General features: G+C 40.5%; 1 long non-coding RNA gene across 1 annotated transcript in view; it reads left to right on the top strand.

The window, feature by feature from the left end:
* LOC106542911 (uncharacterized) overlaps nucleotides 1-17,537 on the top strand; it is a 50,731-nt gene that overhangs the window by 27,335 nt on the left and 5,859 nt on the right. Inside the window, exons 2-4 of the long non-coding RNA XR_015697807.1 lie at nucleotides 2,279-6,336; nucleotides 9,398-9,738; nucleotides 10,668-10,791. This is a non-coding gene — a long non-coding RNA (uncharacterized LOC106542911). The remainder of the gene's footprint in view (nucleotides 1-2,278; nucleotides 6,337-9,397; nucleotides 9,739-10,667; nucleotides 10,792-17,537) is intronic.

The following is a 17,537-nucleotide window of genomic DNA, read 5'->3' as shown; positions in this document are numbered from 1 at the left end:
ATTGGCTGGGATATTCCCATTATTCCTTCCTTCCTTCCTTCCTTCCTCCCTCCCTCCCTCCCTCCCTCCACCTCATTTTTGCTGTACTGTAACTGAATGGGTTAGATGTAAGTTTACTCTCTTTCCACCAATCTTTTTCCCTCCTTGGTCATGGGGGTGGGAGAGGAGAGAGAGACAGTAAGAGAGAGACAGGTAGAGAATCTACACTTAGCTCCTGAGAACTGAGAAATGGATAAGGAGCCTCAAGCCTCAATAATGTTTATTAAAACACGGGGGGGGGGGGTGTTTAACCTGTTTTATGCTGTAAAAGAACAAGAGCGCTTCTTGTAATGCAGGTTCAGATATTCTCAGGATTCAGTAAAGGTTAGTGACATTTTGGTCTGTGTTTGCTTTCCTTCAGCTAATCACATATCCTGCAACTGCAAGAATTCCAACTGGGCTTAATTCATAACCTTTTGCAAGTGTAATATTATCTTGCAGCAGGTCTTTTTAGACTAACTTTAGCAAAAACCTGCAAAAACAAAATTACAATATATTGCAGATTCTATAATACCTTTGACCATCAATCCTTAAAAAATATACCTGTAAGGCTAAATACAACTACAGATTTATATTACAAAAGGTTGGCTAAACAGAGCTCCACTTCACATACCAAAGGGGCTGAATGAAAATTAATACCTCTATCAACAGCATTTGGATGACTTAAATTAGGATATTTAAAATAAATAAAGAGGAAAGTGATCCTTGAAATAAGCTCTTTTGTTACTTATATTTAATTCTCTACATAATCACCATAGTTTGCTGCACACTTCTGCCAATGATGGATACATTTCTTAAAGACATTATGAAAGAATTTCTCCTTTTCTTTCTTCAACAAGTCCTATTAAGTCATTTCCAACTCTTCAGTTCAATCAAATGGAAGCCCATGAAGTTATTCTTCCAGTTTTGGGAAAAGGCAGACATAGCAGTCTAGAACAACTCACCATGGCCAACTTGCCACACTCATCACAGTCAACTCGCCATGGCCAAGTTGCCATGGGACAGCTCATGCAAGGCAAGAGTTACACTAATATCAAGGATAGAATCATTAAAGAAAAGATGCCAAAGAAAGGACAAAATGAAATGTGAATGGCAAAAATTAAATATTTTTAATTATTTTAAATAATTAAACTGAATTGTTAAATTGTCCCATGATGAGTTGGCTGTGGCAAGTTGGCTGAGGCATTCTATTCTGGACATGGTATCGCACCAGGTCTGCATGATATGGCAGCATGGATAAGACATTGAGATCCAACTTTTCAATTGCCTCTTGGGTGAGCATTCTCATGTTGTAGTAAATTTTTCTTGTGTTTCTAAACTCTGTTTAAATATTGTTTCAAAATTCTGAGTGTGTTCAAAAGCTTGGTTTTGAATTATTTTTTTCACAGGTGAAGCTTTGTAATAGTCCAAGGATTGACACTTTATTTTTAGAGTTATAATAAAATGCCCAGTTTCATTGATTGTCACAATGCTGTGAAGAAATTCTTCATTCTCATTGGGTGAAAACAATTGCTGGCAAATTTCAATTCCTGAAATTTTCATCTCTGCCACAGTATTTTGCACAAACCTTCTGATATTAAATAACATTAATAATGCAATAATATGATCACACATTGTCTATAAAAGCCCAGCTCGACAGCAATTTTCTAAGTGACTCCCAATTGTCCTTAATCAATTTATCAATCTTTTTCATGTGGAACTTATCAGCTGCTGTTATAAACCATTTATTTTGTTTTTGCAAATCATCTCTTTCCTTTTCACCATCTTTACATATTTTTGAAGGATCCAACATGCACAGGCATCATGGCATGTAATCATCATAAAAGGTGTCATAGATTCTCATGATACACACATCTTATATACTTCTCAGGATAACCAACATTACAAAAAGCAAATTATAAATTTAGCACCAATATTTGTCTGTAAAATAATAATAAATCATGAGTTTAAAAAGAAATATAATTGAACCCATATATCATAATCATACCTCTCCATGGTTTTCTAATTTGGAACAGCTTACATTCTTCTTTAACATTACAGACAACATCTGCCTTTCTCAGGTCCTTGGGAAGCATTTGATAGGTGGATGAAAATGCCAAATCGAATCTAAACATTTGACTTACTGTGTGTGGCAAACCATGATTTTGTCAATGGTGTTCAAGTGGTTCTCTAGATGTTTTGGTGTTTCAGCCAAGCTATCTATTACTGTTGACACTATTTTTGCTTTCTTTTGATACAGTCATTCTACTTCTGATGTTGAGACTCTAGAAAAAGTGCAGAGAAGAGCCACCAAGATAATTAGGGGACTGGAGACTAAAACTTATGAAGAACGGTTACAGGAACTGGGCATGACTAGTCTAGTGAAGAAAAGGACCAGGAGAAACATGATAGCAGTGTTCCAATATTTGAGGGGGTGCCACAAAGAGGAGGGGGTCAAGCTACTTTCCAAGGCACCTGAAGGCCAGACAAGGAATGGAATGGATGGAAACTGATCAAGGAGAGATTGAAATAAGGAGAAATATTCTGACAGTGAGAACAATCAACCAATGGGACAGCTTGCCTTCAGAAGTTGTGGGAGCTTCATCACTTGAGACTTTCAAGAAGCGATTGGACTGTCATTTGTCAGAATGGTATAGGGTCTCCTGCTTTGACGGGGGGGGATTACTTACAAGGTTTCTTCCAACTCTGTTAATCTGTTCTATTAGCAGGTCTTTATATTATGTGATTTTCTCAAATTCTTTCTCTTCTCTTCTGCTGTCTCCAGGTACTGTCATGTCCACTTTCCAGACTTTTTGTTTTTCTTATCATTGCTTGTTAAGTCTGAGATGTTAGCTGGCTAGTGCTTGTCTGTCTATTCTAAAGTCCCAGAACTCTTTAACTTCTTCATTTTCTATTACTTTGTCTATTTTGTGGTCCCAGCAGTTCTTGCTTACAGGCAAATGGTATTTCTTGTGAATATTCCAATGCGTCATTGTTGCTACTTTCTCATGCCATTGTTTGTATTCAGTCTGTGTGATCTTCTTGCAGCAGCTATCTAGGTGGTCCACTGTTTCTTCAGCTTCTTTGCAGAGGCAGCAAAGAAGTCTGCTGTTGACTTCTCTATTCTGGCTTTGTGTGCATTTGTTCTTAAGGCTTGGTTTTGTGCAATCAGAATTAACCCCTCTGTCTCTTTCTTCAGTTATCGTATTCTTAGCCATTACTGTACCAGGTCTTGTTATCCGCTTTGCCTGCCTTAAAAAAAAATGCACTGGCCATTGCCTTGCCATGTTTTTTTCCCTTATTCTTTATTTGATCTTTCTCGTAAGCCAGTTTAGTCTTTTCAGTACTTAATAAACCTTCGTGGTACATTAGCTTTAGTGCATCTTTTTCTCTGTGCTTCAGATATTCTCCCAATACATTTTTTTTCTTCTTTAATTGTCTGGTATACTTGCAATATTCCACACCCACCTATTTTCCTTATTATGATGTGTGAGTAATCTACAGTTAGATTCACAATCTAAAACTGGAGGAAACAATAATTCAAGCCCTAATCAAGGACTAAACAATAGTTAAAGTAGTGTTTAAGAACACAGGCAGTTCCAAGTAGCATGGGTTGGTTTGGTTTTGTCTTTTTTGTAAAATTAGGTGTCAGGCTTGATAAATTCAATGTTTCCAGATATCAAGGACATCCTTTAGGTATATTATTACTATTCCGAGACTCATACAAGGGATGACCTACAGTACTTTCCCCAGTCATAAGGAACAACTGGTTTAAAATATTATAATGTTAGGCCTAAAACCAAGAATGATGCATAGTGATGCTTCCAAGCTGCGTTCTTTATCCTTTTCACACTTATAAACAAAATCCTGCCAGACTGAGGAATCTACTATCTGCATCTACAATATGTTCTGTAAACTATTAGAGAGGGGCTGTCTTCCTCGTCTTTCTCTCACATGTAGTAACATTCATATTGTGTTGCCTCATATTCTTCTGAAATATATTCGCTCCCTCCTGGGACTCCACCTCCTTACTACATTCCATCATATATGACAAGATAAAGGTTGCAGCTTTTCGTAGACTTTAAAATCCAGTCAAAGGTGTTCTGTTAGACACTCTGTCATCTTGGTGCTGGCACATCATTCATTTCATTATGGGTTCTAATTTGGTTGGTATCACAACACTATTACATTTATCTCTATTTCAGCTTAGACTAATTTAATTGATAGAATTCTGTGTCCTTGCTATTACAAGAGACAATTAGCTCTCATTAGTTTACATTTCACTCATTTTCTACTGACTGATTGCACTACATACTGATACTTGCTAATATCAATATGTAATGCAATCAGCCTGAGGAAAATGTCGGTACAGAGTCTCTACAAACTATCACACTTATTCTGATTGTCTTCAAAGTACCAATATTTGCCTACAATTTAATAGTTTCATAATGCAATATTTGGTATTAAGAGTTATCATTTGAAGGTCACATCCTTCATCATAATTGCTCAAAGCAAGAACTAATGAAGATTGCAACATATTCACATGTTATATTTCCAGGATGACCTTCAAAGAAGAGGAAGTGTTTGACAGAAGACTTTTTGTTTCTCTCTTCCTCTTTCTTCCACTTTTCCTCCTGGATTCATCTTTCCTCCCCTTTCCTTTGTTCAGGTCCTACAGCCACCCAAATGGAGAGCTTTAGCTGAGCTGGAATAAGCAGCTGATGCTTTGTAGTCGAGGTGAAGAGGTCATGCAAGTTGTGCTACTGTTAATTTGCCCTCTAAGCCCTTCCAGCAGGGAGCCTATCGTGGCAAGAAATGGAGCAAGGAGATTTGCCTACCAGATTATTATATGAGAAATACTAAAGATTCAAAAGAAAAAAAGGGCAAGTAGGTTTTTTGTAACTCGTTTAGCATAATCCACTGAGCAGTCAAGGACGCCCCTTAATAAATGCCCTGTAACTTTAGTCCAATCAAATGTACTTCTGTGTCCATGTTTCTTAATGTCTTGTTTTTGAGACAAATATGTTGTTGCGTGACACCTTGGGCGCATTGTATTCTTTTCTCTCTGTCTATCTTTCTCCCCAGGTGTGTATGTGGTGTTGTGTTTGCATGTCGTTGAAAGCTTCTCACACCGTATTAGAGATTATGTGGCGAATAATGACTGGAAAAATATACCTTTCTTTAATAAGCCATTTCATGATGGCAAATATCTTTCCCTCAATCTTCACAGTTGGTTTTGTGCAGGTATATAAAAGTAAAATACTTAGTCCCGAAGAAACCAGAAAGCATAAAATAAAGAGCTTTAGGCTGGAGAACTAAATACATGGTTTCAAACTAACATTTTTCCCCCTTAAGAGCAAGCAAAAATCAGGATGTTTGAATGCCACAGTTGCTAAAATAAATCTATGAATCAGGGCTTCCCTCAACTGGGCTAAGCCTTTAGGCAGAAACTAATTGCTGCAAACACTAATTTTCAGCTCCCTTTTGTCTCCTATAGCAGGCACCTCTGGATGCAGAAGGTACCCAATTAGCAGAATTCATGGGCCTGATTGTGTATTGTGGGGCAAGTGTGTGAATAGTATAAACACTGCTGATTACTATTCCACTGTAACACTGTAATGGCTGATTTTTTTTTTGTTGATTGCTTAATAAGGCCATCTATTCTACATCAGTCTCTGGCAAAGCTGCTGGGAAATCAGCTAGGTCACTTTTCCTGGTCATACTAGCAGAAGAAGCCTTGTGATGCTAACAGATGACTAAAGGCATAATTACAGGCTATTTAATCACATCTGTTTCCCCACTTAACATTGTTTGCTCAAGTTAGATGTAGTTTTAAAAAAATCAAAAGGACAATAATGGCATACAGACTAAAAAAATTACCATTGCATGGTTAAAACTCTAGGGCTTGTTATAATTACAGAAAACAGAGTTTACTGTGATTTTAAAAGGCATTAATTTATATTAGTGTGTTTCTATACACATATTGAGGATGACTGGTTGTTTGGAGAGGAGGGAGAGGAGGAGTGTATTTCACTTGTACATGCACTCTTGTGGGTGAAATGAAGTTTTTAATAGTATTATTTAAATGGAAGTGCTGCTGAATATGTTTCATTTGGAAACTAAAATTAAATTCAAGTTCAAGATGACAGGTATTTTCATTAAGCATTCTGAGAAAAAGTATTCCTTTTTATATCACATCTAAAAAAAAGAGGGTAGCCATATATTATTACATTATAAGGTGGGTCACCACTGGAAAAGCCATGCCTTTCTGTGGGGAGAGCGTCTGGAATAGAGCAACATTCAAGCCCCAGTCAGTAGGTAAGTAAAGAAATATATTAAATTCTATCTTCATTCTATCTCTATCTCTCTTTGGCTCCCTTCCTCCCCCCCCCTCTCTCCCTCCCTAACTCAGTAACTTTAAGAACCCCCAATCAGCATGCTGGGACTTAAAGTCTACTCATTAAGTTGCTGAAGTTGAGAAGCAGTGAACTAAATGATATATAGGAGAGAAATCAAAATAAGCCATTCAATGAAATATTAGTTGCTGGTGTATTCTGCCTGCTGCCACAAATATTGTTTTTAAAATATTGTTTTTAAAAACATAGAAAAGATGGTATGTTTAATTTTATACAAACATCCAGGAAAATAAAGAAATATTTGTTTATAACAGACATTACTAGGTCTCTGTAGAAAATGCACTATAATGAAATGTGGACCAATGAGTCATATACTTCATAAGGATATAATCTTATGGCACCAGAATTATTTTCAAAAGTGTCCTTGATAACTGCTGAGGGACATGATAACTGCTGAGATATATAGACAGAGAGCCTTCAAGTCAATTCCAAGTTAAACTAACTGTTTGCTTACTTGCTATTGGCTGCCATAGAAACGGGGAGGGTGGGGGCATGTTATTTGAGATGAGAATAAATGATACAGGAGGTGATATGGAAAAAGGGAGTATTCTTCTCACCATCTTCTGCACATGCTGGTGGCTGGTATTTAGACCTGATTAAGGCCAACCGTCCTGCATATCAACATGATGATGCCTTTCGGAGATACAATCCACATGACACCTAAGGGAGTTGCAGATTAGACACTGGGGTGGGGTTATTGGAGGGAGGGGGCTGGGTTATCATTTGATATGTACTTGTTCACGTCTTTCTGGCTCAGATCTTGCTTTACTTTCGTTGTTATCTTTTCATAACCAGTAAAAGTATTTTAATTCCATGAACAATGGAGTTGGGATTTTTCTTTCTTGGTTATTGATGGAGATACGCCTGACAAGTACATTCTCTGCTCTACTTCCTAGTATACTTTCCCCTGTAATGTCACCTCAAGCACTCTTAGGGCAAGATATCTTACCAATAAGGAGCATATTTGTAGCTCAGGGTTGAAATGATTCTTGGTCCTCTCTGAGCTTGCTTTTTTTCTTGCAGACATTTCATTACCCTAACTAAATAACAGCATCAATGCTAGTAAGGAGTGCTAGGACTGATGATGATACCTAGTTAGGGTAATGAAACATCTGCAAGAAAACAAGCAAGCTCAGAGAGCACCAAGGATCTCTCAAGATATCTTAGTTGTAGTTTAACTCCAGTAGTTGATTCGCTAGTTTGCAGAGGAAGCCTCACTCTTTCAATTGAGTCAGTGCTTACCATGCTCTGTAATAGGTTCTACACCTCCCTTCACCAGCATTGTTCAAATAGCTCAGGGATTAAGACCTTTGCTCAGCATAGAAAAGGTGGTCAATTCAAAATCCAGCAAAAACACTTTGAGGATTTTAGTTACATTTTGGGTTTTTAAATTATAATTAAACATTGGGGTCTTTGGGGACTTGGGTCTTTTTGTTTCTTCATAGCTTTTTGATGTCTCTCTTGAATGGTATGTAGATGTTGTTGGTCAGCCTAATCATGTTACCACCAATATTGACAAGGCAAGGTACTATATATAAACAGAGAGCAAACCCCACTTCAGTGGTGTGATTCAACGGGTCTAACAACCGGTTTGCTGAGCACGCACTTTGTGTGCACTGAGCACACACACACAGTGGGTTAAAACAAAGCTAAAAAACTTGCCTTCTATTGTGGCTGAGGCTGCCAAAACAGCTGAGACACACCAATCAGCTCTGCCTTGCCTATCAGCTGGGCTAAAAAACAAGGAAATATAGGTGAGTATAGCCCAGGGGCAGGTGGGCAGGCTCACCTGAAGGTCAGAGCGAACCGTTTTTTTTATAAGCATAATCTTTATTGTCATTGTACTTAAATACAATGAAATTGGTTTGCTCTCACCTGACTTCAGAGCTACAGGTATGCCCCAAACCGGGCCGAACCGGTAGAATCCCACCCTTGCCCCACTTCCTTCTAACCCTGATGATGTTGCCTAGTTTAATAATGAAATTTCTGCAAGAAAACAACCAAGCTCAGAGAGCACCAAGGACTCCATAATGCAGCCCTGAGCTACAAGTATTCTTTTCTATTGGAACTAATAGCTTTAAATTCTGTTTCCAAAATGCACTGTATAAGGAGTATAAACAATAGCATTTTTTCTTGGTATCTAAATGGAGAAATATGTGCAGGTTTTGGACAATAATATGGAAGTGGTTTGCTGTTATTTTTAGGAATACATTTTCAATTTAACAATCCAGTTAACAGTCCTAGCTTTCCCTATTAGCTTCCTATCTCTGTCTAATCAGACTTAACTTCCACGTCCACACTACTACTGTCATCTGCTTTATACATGTTCAATTTAGATGTGAAGAAAAATGCGTAGAGTCAAGGCTATGGTGTTCCCAGTTGCAATGCATGACTGTGAAAGTTGGACCATAAGAAAGGCTGAGCACCAAAGAATTGAGGCCTTTAAACTATGGTGCTGGAAAAGATTCCTGCGAGTCCCTTGGACTGCAAGGTGATCAAACTGGTCAAACCTAGACGAGATCAACCCTGACTGCTCTTTAGAAGGCCAGATCCTGAAGATGAAACTCAAATACTTTGGCCACCTAATGAGAAGGAAGGACTCACTGGAGAAGAGCCTAATGCTGGGAATGATTGAGGGCAAAAGAAGAAGGGGATAACAGAGAATGAGGTGGCTGGATGGAGTCACCGAAGCAGTAGGCGTGAGCCTAATTGGACTCTGGGGGGATGATAGAGGACAGGAAGACCTGGAGAATTGGGGTCGTGATGGGTCGGACACAACAACAACAACAACAACAACAACAACAACAACAAAAACAGAATGTGCTAAACTTCATTCATTCGGTTTATTTTTCTTACAAACTTACCATACAAATTATAGAAATAATTGATTTTTTTTATAATTATATGTATTATGGCATAATTGTACCATAGTCACCCATGACTATTTACACCATTGCATTCAGGATTATAGCTTGCAGACTGTCTTCAAGGAATAGCTCATGTAAAGGTAATGCAATAATCTGAATGAGAGATAACCAAGGCATGGGTAATTGTGACCATGGTCTCCCTATCCAAGAACAGACATCATTTGCACCCAGTAGAGATTTGTGCAAAGCCTCTTCATGCTACAGTGTTCATCTGCTCATCAAGAAGGGATTGAGAGTCCAAGAGACCCTAAATTGCATGCCAGTTTTGTTTGGGGAAGTGAACATTGGAAACGTCCTCAAGTCCATAGGAACATTGCTAGAGTGGAGTCTGAACCTGCTTTCTCCCCATCCAAATTCCTACAATCTCCAGATATTAGGTAAGAACCTTGATAGAATTGCTTACTTGGCCCAGGATAGAGAGGTGTAGCTGAGTATTATCGGTTATAATCCTTTACCAATAGATGACTTCACCCAGCAGCTTTATGGATATTAAATAGAAATGGAGAAAGTGTAGCGCAACTAGCCATCCTCATACAGAAGGAATTTAGGACTGGGGATAGAGTTCTTTCCTCCACGCACAGCAATTGGAATCAGGCCTGAAGGAAGGAAGAGAACTACTGTAAAAGTGAGCCTCTCTTTCCCCCAATTCCATAAGCTTTTAGAAAATTATGGTGACAGATGGCATTGAAGACTGCTGATATATCAAGGAGAGTCAAGATGGATGCATCACCCCCTCATCCTGCATCTACTAGAGAGCATCACCAAGTGCATTCATCATACTTTCTTAGTAAATTTCCAGATGCTTTGCTCAGCTTTGCAAAAATGACAAAAAGAATTTTAAAAAGTAATTATGCAACTGTAGTTTATATGTGGGGAAATGTTGACTCAATTATTCATGGAGATCCATTTTAAATTTCCTTTTACCAGGGTGTGACTTCAATTCTCAGCTCATTCTAAGTGGCAGAATTGGCCATTATGGCATACTTATTTAGCAATAAGAATGCCTCCTTTCATCCTGTGGACTACAACAATGATCTATAAAACAAATTAGTTCCCATTTAAATTTTACTTTATTCTTTTTGTGGTTTCTTCTTTTCTTTTATCTATTTATCTTTTATCTATTATCCACTGGTTTTGTTATTTTATGATTTAGTTATTCAAATGCGTTTTTAAATGTATTGTGAATGTTTTAATAACTTTTCCTGTACCCTGTAATCTGCTAAGAATCATTTAAAACAGGCAGCATAAAAATGTAATATGTAAGGATTAATTGCCTTGAATTTATTATACTTTTATTTTTAAATAGGACAATCTCAGGGCACCTGCACAAAGCATTACAATTGTGATTTCTTCCTGTCCTTGAGATAGAACACAAAAACTGCTGCCTACACAGCCTACCTTTATCAATCTTTGAGGTCAGCCTGATCAAGGTCAGTCCCCGTTGCAATCCACACAAAGCAGCAATTCCCTCTACATTCCAGCATATACAGTCTCACTTCTCTACTCCCTCTTTGTGCAGGTAGGTCTTTGGGTAATGATCACAACCGGGGTCAGAATTTCCATTGCTAAGAAAGACATTTGTAAAGATAGTTCTGCCTGATTTTACAAGCATTTATGTCACTGTTTAAGTCAGGGGTGTCAAACTCACGTTGTAATGCCAGCATCACGGGGTGTATCTGGACTTTTTTCTCCTTTGTTAGATCAGGCGTGGGTGTGGCCAGCGGTTTCACCACAAAACCACGTTTGACTAAAGCGCGCTCGACGAAACCGCGTAGCTGACGTCATCACAGGGCGACAACAGCGCGGAGACAGAAGCATGCTGTAAACGCTAAACCTAAAATTAACCCCTAAACCTAAACCTAACCCCCCTAAACCTAATCCTAAACCTAACCCTAAACCTAACCCTTAACCTAACCCTAAACCTAACCCTAAATCTAACCCTTAACCTAACCCTAAACCTAATCCTAACCCTTAACCTAACCCTAAACCTAACCCTAACCTTTAACCTAACCCTAAACCTAAACCTAACCCTTAACCTAACCCTAAAGCTAACCCTAAAGCTAACCCTAACCTAACCCTTACCTTAAGTTGAATCGGCTTGCTTTCAAAGCGCTATTTAAAGCGCCCTTCTTTCTCCGTGCTCACTGTTGTTGCCCTGTTGATGACGTCAGTGATGCGGTTTAATCGGGCTCGCTTTAGTCGAGCGCGGTTTTGTCGTGCCACGGTGGCCAGCACGTGACACATCTGGCCTGTGGGCTAGGAGTTTTACAGCTCTGGTTTAAGTGAATCACAAGGTCATTAGATGAATCTCACCCCACTGACTTTGCTTGTTGGAATGTTGCAAATGGTGATCATATCTCTCAAATATCACATCCTACCGGCGAAGGGAGTGTGAGGGGCGGCGCAGCGATGTCCTCCCCGAGGCCGGCCAGGTGTGGCGCTCGCCCCCTCCCCCTCCTTCCCCCTCCCCGACTGGCGCAGGTGAGGTGGGGCGCGCGGCCTGGGCGCGCGGCCTGGGCGCGCGGCCGTTTGGCGCAGCCTGTTCCGGGGTGGCGCTGGCACTTTTCTCCCCCGGTGGTGGTGGAGGAGGAGGACATACAAAAAGGGAGGCGGAGCCCGAGTTGGCTTGGTTGGGCTCCGCGCTTTCCTCCTGTGACGGGAATCCCACGGGAAAAGCCTGCTCAAAAACCTCGCCTTTTGCGCCCTTCCTTGGAGCAGCTCTTCGCTCTCCTCCATTGCTCCAGAGCCCCGCGTTGGCGGGGGGGAAGTGGGCGGGAGCGGGGCACACGTGGCAAGAGCGCCGAGGGGCCAACGGGGCCCGACAGCCGCCAGAGCAGCCCCGAGCGCAGCGCAGAGGGGCCACCCTCCAACGGAGCCCAAGACCCTCCCTGCTTCCACCCGCCACTATTTTTAGCAATCCTGGAGGCGGCCGGCGACGAGATGCGACGCTCCTCCCAACTGGCAGCTCCTGCGGCCCCGGGGATGCGGCTGGGGCGCGGGGTGGCCTGGAGCGCGCCGCCTCCCCGCCCCCCACCAGGCGCGGCTGAGGTAGCCGGGGAGAGGCCGGCCGGCCGACTCAGCCTCTGCCCGCCAGCTGGGATGCAATGCCGGCGGGTGTTTTTCCCACGGCACACCTTACACTATGTCATGGCACACTAGTGTGCCGCGGCACCGTGGTTGAAAAACGCTGTTCTAGAGAACTGATTATTTTCTTGACTGTATTTCCTTCTGAATGGAAACAGATCTGAAAGCACACCTTATAGTAAATTGAAACATTTCAATTTTTATTAATTTCCTTCATTCATTTCTTTCATGCTTTCCACAGACTTCTTGTCCTGACTTTTTCTCCCTTACTGTTTGTTGATGATATCTCCCCCATCACCTGAATCTCCACCCGCTTCCCTTTCCCCGGGCCACTCCAAAGGCGCATCCTTTCCTCCTACCCCCCCCCCGTGGATCCTCCGCGCGCGTGGCTGGTGAGATGAGCTTGCTGGTGTGGAGGGATCCAAAAAGTAACATATATTTTTTTACCCTTTGCTTTAAAAGAAATGAAAACTTTTATCCAGCAAAGGAGAAGTTCAGAAAGGTGAGGAGGACTTAAATTCGAAGCTTTTATTCCGTGCGAGGGTTGTTTTGCTTTACTTAATATGTGAGCTTGCGTGGAAGGGGATGCTGGGCAGGGGTCTGAGCTGGGCCTGCATACAGAGGCCAAGAGACCCTCCCAGCCAGCCCCTGCCCTCCCAGCCAGCCCCTGCCCTCTGAGACCATGGGAGTGAGGATCCCACCTCCACAGCCAGCCACAGGAAAGGCTCTTCAGGGGGTCCACTGAGAACCCAAGCCCAGGGCTGCTTTCTTTTACGCACACCACATACACACACACACACACACACACACACAAGCAGACAGTTCACCAGACCAAGAATCAGCCTCTGCTGCTGGGCAAGAGCAGAGGTCAGCTGGGGCCGCATTAGCAAACGATGTCTGGACAGAGTCTTGCTTCCCAACCTTGGTTGACTGAAATAACACACACACACACAAACACACACACACACACACACACACCACTGAGCTGGCCTTCCACTGTGGCCTGGCAGGGAGGCTCCTTACTCAGTGTTGACCAGGGTGCACCATTTTCTAATGGTGGTGTGCCTCGTGATTTTTTTCATGAAAAAAGTGTGCCTTTGCACAAAAAAGGTTGAAAAACACTGCTCTAGAATATAGAAGGCTTAACCAGAACTAATTTAAACTTGCTTATAGAACATCTAATCTATCACTGCAGAATTGTAGTTGATATTATTTAGACATGTGGCCTGGCTGCAAAAAAAAAGGGGGGGGGGAGACACATATAAGTTTAGACTAGATCAATAGAACCATAACTTCCAACTCACAGGTCATAATAATTCCACTTCCGTCTGTAGTGCTATCTTGTTAAAGAAAGAGTCAGATAAATGATGTAATCAATTATCCAGACAGGCGGTAAATTCCTGTTCATCAGAATTGTTCAAGCAAAGACTGGACAGTTATCTAGTGAGATGTTTTAATTTGTATTCCTGCACTGAATGGAGACTTGGACTCAAAACTCTATGTTTCTTATGCTATACAAAAAGAAGAGGTGATCATAAAAGCCTGAGACCTATTAAGTATAGAAAAATTGAAATGTATTTGACAGCCATGCAATTTGCAGAATGAAAGTGCCACAGATGAGGAAGGCAATATAAAGATAATTAATCTCTCATACTTCAGAAGCAAGAAGACCAGTTCCTGTCCTCCAACAACTCTATCTGCTAGGTTCACAAAATATAACATAAGCAGAATTGCGCTTAGGAAAAAACGTTTTAAAAAAAGAAGGCCTGATATAGGGGACAGAAAAGATGGATCATAAATAAACAAAGGGGAAAAAAGACAGGGATCTATAAATCAGATTTGGAAAAGGAGAGAGAATCAAAGTTTAAATCACAAAAGCACCCACACCCAATGTTGCAATAATACATTCATGTCTATAAATATCATTTTAGATGAATGGAAGATGACTAGAACAGAGTTACCACACAGTGCCATTAATACATTGGATTTGCCCTAATAGCTTCAGCAAACATTCTCATCATTGACTGAACACAAAGCTATACCTTACTCAAAGCATTCTGCAGCAGTGAAAAAAAGCAGAAAATAACATGCATGTAAAAAGCTGTACCACACATGATGGTTGCCTAGATTTCTGAACTATGAAGCTTTCTGGAATTACAGAGCAGAGGGATAAACTATTCTGTGGGACCACTGGTTTTTCAAACCAATATCAGTTCCTTCTAAGGGGTTTCTTTTCAAACACTATAATTTCCAAAGCCCTTTGAACTCCTAAAATACAACACAATGCAAACACAACATGCAAACAGGACGATAAATCACTTTTTTAATACTTAAAAAAATATAGAGAGAAATATAGAGCACCTGCAGAAATAAACCATAATTACAGTACCTAAATGTATAACATGAGAATAGGGCTGTGGAAGAGAAGACTGGTCTGAAGCATAGAGTTTAAGAGTTGTACCTAAATCAGTTTTACATAATTATTGTTGAACAGAATAACTATATAGGTGGCAGATGACGCCTACACAATTCTAAGCAAAGAATGAATAGTTTCTTTTATTCTTAAAAAGAAGAAGAAAGAAAGAGGAAAAACACCACTAAGAAAATACAAAATCCATTAAAAGCATTCAAGTAGAAATTCACAACATGCTTCTATTTAGCTGGAACCGCTAAATAGCTTTCAAATAATATAGGACTCAAATTATAGGTGAGAAAACTTAAAATATTGACCCTGTTGAAGTTTATTTTATTTCCCAAGTATGTCTTGAAGGATCTGTATCAGGAAAATCCAAAATGTAGGCCATTCCTTTGACTAGGTTGGAATGGAATTTTGGTCCTCTATCACGATCAAGTAATTTACCTGCAAGGCATTGCCAGTAGAGACTCATGTCAGAGATGATTAAGAGGTAGAGATTATTAAAAACATACCAAGCCAGCATAAAATTGAAAAAACATAAGAGCATCCAAGAGAGGAACATAAGCCACTAATAAAGACAAAACCTAAAAGAAAAGATTGAACTACGATATATAATTTAGGAATGATTATGTAATAAACTAGACAAGAAATGAAAAAAGACTCAGACAAATCCAATATCACACATAGTGGGTTCTATCTTTAATCCTTCTACAGTATGTCGTTTCCATCTTTAACAAAATAAAACAATAAAAGAATAACAGAGTTGGAAGGGACCTTTGAGTTGTTCTAGTCCAATCCCCCGCTCAGGCAGGAAACCCTATACCATTTCAGACAAATGGTTGCTCAATCTCTTCTTTAAAACTTCCAGCATTAGAGCATTCACAACTTCTGGAGGCAAGTCATTCCATTGATTAATTGTACTAACTGTCATGAAATTTCTCCTTATTTTAGATTGGATCTCTCCTTGATTAGTTTCCATCCATTGCTTCTTGTCCTGCCTTCAGGTGCTTTGGAGAATAGATTGACTGCCTCTTCTTAGTGGCAGCCCCTGAGATATCGGAACACTGTTATCATGTCATTTCTAGTCCTTCTTATCTGTTTTAGCATCCAGTACCCTAATTATCTTCATTGCTCTTCTCTGTCTGGAGTCTCAACATATTTTTTACTTTGTGGCAACATTACATTGCATGTATACTCTATTTGTTAATGTTTGTCACCCACTCAGATTCACATTTGTGAAATGGGCAGTCGTATGGATTGATATTTACATGGAGCAGTCACTAGAGGCAAGGGAGGCGGGGCCTCACCAGTCTCCTCAGAGAAAGGAAAGAATTTTAAATAATTTTTTAAAAATAATTAAAGCCAGGATAGTTGCTACCAGATTTCAAGTCACAGTGGCTTGGTGTCTGCTCTCAGTATTAACTAGGAGGAGGCCAGAGAACTAGGGGCCTCTTTTGCATAAGGAATTTTTCGCCTTTTAAGAGTTAAGCAAGGGTTAACAAACAAAGAATTCCTTATGCAAATGAGGCATGTATTCTCTCGTCTCCTGTAGAGGGCATTTTTAGAGGCTTTTTAGAGTTCTCTGGGAGCAACTAGCTCAGTCTGATAGAGCTCTGGCTTTTCAAGAGGGGAGGGCAGGGCAGGGCAGGGCAGGGAGAAGCAGAGTTGAAATCATCTCTGAAACAGCTGGAAAAGGTGCCTGTGGGGAGGGGAGAGGAATTCAAAAAGTTTGATGAGAAGGCAGCAGGGGAAGTGGGGGTATGGCAGAGGAGCTGCTTTCAAGCCTTTGGAAAATATATCCAATCCAACTTCTGTGTTTGTGTTTGAGAGTGAGTGAATGAGAGAGGGATCGAAGTTCTCTGTGTGCATGTGTCTGTTTGAGAGGGGGGGAGGGAGGGATAGAGGGAGGAAGGAGGGGGAGGGAGAAGAAAAAGAATGGGAAAACTTATTTTGCAAGGGTGAAAATGCTGTTGCTTTAAATCGGAACTGAGCATGCCTGGCTGTGGAATTCTGGGAGTTGAAGTCCACAAGTCTAAAAAGTGCCTCAACAGGTCTAAAGCTGACCGCACATCACTGACATGGAGTAAATATACTCCATGTCCCATGAACCTACCGAGTAGATTTTGAGGACATAAAGTGAGAATTAAGCAGGAAAAGCTCTCCCCATCTGGCTGGAATGGCTAATTAGCTACATAAACAATGAATCAATGAATGAATGAATGAATGAATGAATGAATGAATGAATGAATGAATGAATGAACTTACATACATACTTACATACATACATACATAAATGTAGTGCAAGAGCTATAGAAGCACGCATTTCATTTTTGACTGGTGTGCTACCAAATTTCAAGTTGTACATCTTTGCTCTGCGTGCTGCACTATTAGGCTGGTTTTTAAGCAAAAGCAATTGCCAAGATTCCCTCAGTGACACCCATTTGGTTCAGCCCAATTGTGCCCATTGATATTATTACAACATTATTATTCTCTTTTCTCCCTCTACTGCATCATTAATGGCAAAGGATCACTCTCCTGTTCCCATCATGCAAATTGTTAAAACTAGTGATAGGAAACAAGCCATAGTCAGTGCTTGTTAGGGGGTCAAGCTATAGTCCTGTGGAGGGGAGTGGGGAAAAGGTGAATTGCAGTGGGGCTAAAAACAGTGGTGAGCAA

Source organism: Thamnophis sirtalis, unplaced genomic scaffold (assembly GCF_051295495.1).
Source record: "Thamnophis sirtalis isolate CommonGarterSnake01/CBP01778 unplaced genomic scaffold, rThaSir2_p1.2 scaffold_1, whole genome shotgun sequence".
Lineage (NCBI taxonomy): Eukaryota > Metazoa > Chordata > Lepidosauria > Squamata > Natricidae > Thamnophis > Thamnophis sirtalis.
This window is presented reverse-complemented; position numbering and strand designations above follow the sequence as displayed.